Source organism: Empidonax traillii, unplaced genomic scaffold, assembly GCF_003031625.1.
Source record: "Empidonax traillii isolate 1590-97213 ecotype Southwest subspecies unplaced genomic scaffold, ASM303162v1 scaffold772:size299382, whole genome shotgun sequence".
NCBI lineage: Eukaryota > Metazoa > Chordata > Aves > Passeriformes > Tyrannidae > Empidonax > Empidonax traillii.
The window spans coordinates 259,835-265,817 of record NW_020955965.1 but is presented as its reverse complement, the minus strand read 5'-3'; positions in this window follow the sequence as shown (position 1 = coordinate 265,817).

Genomic DNA, 5,983 nt, shown 5'->3' with positions numbered 1-5,983 from the left:
CCTTTCCTCTCCTTTCCCTTTCCTTTTTCCTATTGGAGATGATTATGGGCCATTTTGTTTCATTGTCTGGGTCAGGTGGGGTGTTGTTTCCTTGCTTGCTTGATCCTCTTTATACAGCTTGCAGAAAGGATTTGAGACCAAGACTGTCTTTAGGGATCTCTCACCAGTAGTCTGGTGCTTCCCTTCCCCCCAGAAAATAAGTTTTTTTTTGTTTTCTTAACCTAATATCTGTTCGGGTCTGAACTTCAGAGGACGGAAAAGTTATTAGCATTATAGTCCAGCCAGCCTGCTGGCCGTTCTGAAACACGGTTTTAAGTTTTTGATTTTCCATATGTATTTTACACTTGCAGGTGGTACAGCTAACCTGCATCCAGTACCTTCAGTAACTAAGCTTACTTTAACATGGCATTCCTAGGCTACCCAAAATTTGTGTATTTCACAGACCGTACAGGGCACCTGAACATTCAAGTCTTCAGTGCTCAAGTCCCTCTGCAAATGATCCTAATACATTATTTCCTATAAAACTATCAAAATTTTGATGGTCACTTTTTTATTTTATGTGGTAAAATGTGTTTTATGAGAATGCTTTCCTACATTTTATAAAACTCAATAAAAGAGCAAGTTTGCCAGAAGGTTTCTTGCAGCATGTGTAAAAAAACAAGAATCAGATTTTTCTGTAGCCTTCATCTGTTATTGTAAAGTTACTACTAATGTGACTTTTAATAGCAAATCTATTAAATTTATTAATACTTTCACATGTAACTGCATGAAAAATACATCCTATATTAAATACACCTGTTTTCACTTGTAGGGAATATTTATATTGTCTGAGTTTTCTATATGAGAAACTGCAGAAGTAGTCTACACCCTAAGTAAATCAATAACATCTCCATGTTAATCAACAACTAATTTGTTTTAACATGAACATGAATATTTTCTTTTATTAAACAAATAGATTAGTTCTGCCAGGAAAAAAAAATCACTGACATTTTTACTATGCTACTAATTTTAATAGGAAAATAACAATTTATGTCCTATTTAGAGTCATTATTGGAATTTCACTTTATCAAACTGCTTTTTGATAAACCTAAGGTCTGTCATAACTGAGCACTTGAGTAGAAATTACGATGCAGAAAAAAGAAGGAGATATTTTGTTTTGCCATATTTACACACTCATTTTGGATAAGCAGTATGCTTACGTTTTGAAGTTGTTGCTTAAATAAAATAAATGCATAATAAATTTTGATTTTTTTTTTTAGTTTTTCTGATAATATAAATCTCTGGAATTTCCATTTTTCTTGTTTCTATCAAATATGGTGCTTTGCTTCTATAAATTAGAGCCACCAACTTCCCATGTACAACTATGTTGACAAACCACACAGGTATAAAGAGAGAAACAGAGAGCACATGATTTCAAGTCTATAGGAAGCATACTTTCAATGTAATTTATCAATACATTAAGTGTATTCTTTTTTTCCATCTGGATAATGGTGTGGTGTGTTGACCTTGGCTGGTTGTCAGGTGCCCACCAAGCTGCTCTATTTCTCACCCACTTCAATAGGACAAAGGGGAAGAAAACACGATGAAAAGCTCATGGGCTGTGGTAAGGATGGGAAGAGATCAGTTACAAATTACCATCATGGTCAAAACAGACTCAGCTTGAGAAAATGAATTAGATTTATTGCCGATCAATAGCAGATGGGAATAATGAGAAATAAGAATAGACCTAAAAACTCCTTCCCTACACTACTCCCTTCATCCTGGGCTCAGCTGCACTCAGAACTCTATTACCTACTCCCTCCACATGGTGCAGATGGGAAATGAGGGTTACAGTCCGCTCATAACTTTTTTTCTTTACTGTTTCTTCCTGTTGCCACTCTTTCTCTGCTCCAGCATAGGATTCCTCCCATGGGATACATCCTTTATGAGTTTCTTCAACATGGGTCCTTCCCCCAGGCTGTAGTTCTTCATGATCTGCTCCAGCATGGGTCTTTCAGGAAAAGGCTGCTCCACTGTGGGTTCCCCACAGGGTCACAAGTCCTGCTCCAGTGTGTGGTCCTCTCTCAATAGGCCCACAGGTCCTGCCATGCCCCTGCTCCAGCATGAATTCCGCATGGGATCACAGTCTCCTTCAGGTATGCACCTGCTCTGGCATGGGGACCTCCATGAGCTGCAGAGGGACAACCTGCTTCACCATGGTCTGCACTATGGGCAGGGGAATCTCAGGTTTGGCTCCTGGACTACATCCTCCCCCTCCTTCTTCACTGACCTTGTTGTCTGCAGGGCTACTTGTTTTATATTTTCTCACTCCTCTCTCCTGATTCCTCTATGGCAGTTTTTACCCTTTATAAAACACAATATCCTAGAAGTTCTACAAATGGGGCTGACTGGTCAGGCTTTGGCCAGTCCCAGGTCTGTCTTGGGGCTGGTGGAAACTGGATCTGTCTGACACTGGGGCAGTTTTCTAGTGTCTTCTCACAGAAACCAGTGCTGCAGTGCTCCCACTACCAAAACCTTGCCATGTAACCCCAGTACATATAGGTAGGATGTGTTTAGGGCAGAAGGTGTTTCTCTTGTTCTATCTGTGAAGCACAAATGAAGTTTTCTTCTGTTATTACCCAAGCTTTTCCTATGCTTGCTCTCCTGCTGAGATGCCTTGGAGAAGGAAAGATAGCTATAAAGGTAAACGATTCTTTAGAAATCTCCCACTTGGCTAGTATACGGAAAAAACAACAAGAGTGGAGTGTTATTTATTGCTGGTTTGTTGGTTTGGAAGTTTTTAGTTGTTTGTTTGTTTGCTTGTTTTTCTTAGTTTTATTTGTTTGTTTCATTTGTGGTGGGTTTTGTTTTTCTGGGTTTTTTGTTGTTTGTTTTTGGTTTTTGTTGTTTTGGGTTTGTGGGGTTTTTTTTCATTTTTTTGTGGAGAAGGATTAATTTTCAGTAGTGTAGCCTCAGTAAACATCTATCCTGTGGTAGATCTACACTGAGTATATGGTCATTCTATGATCCTACTACCAACCAGCTGAGAACTAATGCAGAGTGTGTCCTGATATGGACAAAATAGCACAAATTCTGAGTTTCCTGGGTTAATGATCAGTGTTCACGTTCTGCATGAACCTTCAATAAAGAGGGGTTTGGTTTGGTTGGTATTTGTTTGTTTTGTGAAATGAGTCAGTTGACTGTGGGAATTAAAAATTAAAGAAATAATTAAATGATAATGCCACAAAGAGAGCTGTAACAAGGGGTTGGCAGTAGCAACCAGATGTTGAAGAGGAACATTGCCAAGAGTCGACAAATAAATAAATTACAATGATAATACTTCAAGCCAAACGATTAAGTCTACTTTACAACATTTTTAAAACTGTGTCCTGTTCAGCTCTTCTTTCACTTCTGATTGCAATAAATTCTTTGAACATATAATTAGGACTCTTTTTAAATTGTAATAAAGAAATAAGTATCCAAATTAAAAAAAAATTAAGAAAAAAGACAGATAAAGGTAATAGTACTATGAAGGACATTAGAATAACTGAAATGAGAGATGTACATAAATTTCATGTTACAAAGCCAAATTTTTTTTAATCAAAAAGAAAAATCCAATTAGCTTTTACTGTAGAAACAAATTAAACTGGGTTTCTGAGTTCTGGGGAACTTTCAAAGCAAAAGCCATATTTGCTGAGTTTTGTTTGTTTCCCATACCTTTAATGGCTATGACAGGTAAGAAGTTACAGTTTCACCAACTTTCATACTTTTCAAGTAGAACTTGCAGTAAGCAGTGTTTATTTCCAGAAGCAATAATTCTGATAGATTTTGCACAAATCACAGGTTAAAAGAGATAAAGAAATGGCATGATGTTTTTAAAATCACATCTTAACACTTGGAAAACAATCTTAACACTTGGAAAACATATGACAATAACAACAGTAACAACAGAAGAAGAAATCAGCAGCCTAGAGCAGCATAGTCATGGTAAATAGCAAATTCAGTGCTTTAAGTGGAAAAGAGAGATCCCAGAGAAACAGCTGTGGCTGCATGTGTAGGTTGTTCAGTGAGCAGATCTAAGCAGACTTCCGGGTGAATGACACAGGTAGTAATTTCTTTCTCCACTCACTTTTTATCCTCAAAGAGAAAGGCAAGGCAGATGACAAGGTACCCAGGACAAAAAGTAAGGAGACAGAAGGAGCTCAAGGCTGACTTTGTTCCTTCATTTGTATTTTTAGCTTTGCCCTCCCTGGCAAGATGTGATTCTTCTGCCTGAGTAGGTCTAGGTATATCCTCATGTCAAGTCTAGAGGAACAGACCAACTGAAGAGCAGCACTGTGGTAACCACTTTTTCATTGCAGGATGCAGGAAATTCTCTGAGGATGGGTACCCCAGATATCTTAGGGTCACACTGTCTGAGGAATTTGCCTGCAGCCTTCTTGGGGATATGGAGCCAAAGTCACTGAAAAGTTACTCAGGAATTTCAAATCAACCTTTTAATAGAGATACTCCATACTTATCCCATTAGTGAAAGTACTGCACAGTGCTTCTGATACTACCTGTTAGATCTCTGTTAGACTGTAGGTGCTTTTTATGGCTGATTTAATGAGTGGAAGAACTACTTCACTATTTCTTGAGAGGAAAGAGCATATTGCATTAGAAGGAAAGGGTACGTCTCCTTTACAGTGGAACACTTGAAAATGTTTCAGTTTTCAAAATCTTATTTTAGTTGTCAGTAGTAAAAAAAATCAGTTCATTGTTACTACTGAAGTGTAACTAAGGATGAAAAAATCTGAATTTTACATGAGTGAAACTATGTTACAAATTATGTATTTTATTAAAATTAAGTACTTTGAAATTAGAGTAGGTAGTCCAAGTTTTAGATTTTTTCCTTTAAAGGAAGATGATGCAGCCTTTCTTTTTAAATCTGGATAAAAATTTTTTTTTTAATATGTCACAAATACATAAAACACTGGGACAAAGAAATCAGCACAATGAAAGTAAAGGCAGAAATTTACAATTTTGCAAAAGATTTTGACTAAAAATCTTTTGACCAAGTAGTAATTTTGATAACTGTAAACGGATATGAGAATTACAAACCTTTAGAAACAAAAAACATTTTCACTAACACTTCCATATAGTAACTTCACAGAATACATAATTGGATAGAAAATTTAAGGTCCCTCTCGATCAATTCCAGAATTTTTATCAGCTATTTGTACTTGACCAGTTACTACTTCATAGAAAAGGCAAGAAAGATATTGTCTAGTAACTGCTGACTGAGACAACTTTATAATAATACAACATTCTTCAAAATCCTAAAATTCACACTAAACAAAGGGATAAAGTAACTTTCATATAGGTAAAAGTAACTCAAAAGATTCAGATGGCTCAGATATAGTGAAGTCTTTTGAGAATGAAAGAATGTTCTCATATACTTATTATATTTTGTAACAGATTGCACTGAAAATCATGATATTTCTTATAAAATCAACCTCTAAATCAACTTTCTTTCTTTAACACCCAATGCATCAGATTTCTTCTAAGTTTTGTTGATTTTTTTTCCTGAGATGAGTCAACTGAAATTCACAGCCAAAGTATATAAGTTCTTCTTTTACATAGTTTGAATTATAGAGTGTTCTCTAGGAAATGCTTGCCAACATTAAAAAGTTTCCAAGAGCACCTATAAATTTTTCAGCTATAAGGTAAGGAACTTTCCTCCATGATGAGTACAACTTACTATTCTAATATTATCACTTCATATCTGACCTAATTAAATTCCATCATATAATACTTAAATTATAGCTGTATAACCCCTCATGTAAAGTGCTAACACAAAATCTATCCTATGAGGTTGATGTTCACTATTACTGTTGGCTGGAAACTTAAACACAATGTATTTCAAAGAATAATGCTTTGACAAATTAGGAACATTTTCAGTGTTGATTCTGATGACTGTTCCAATACAATGGTTTCTTAGTCCTGAGAAATAACAGAGAAGTCT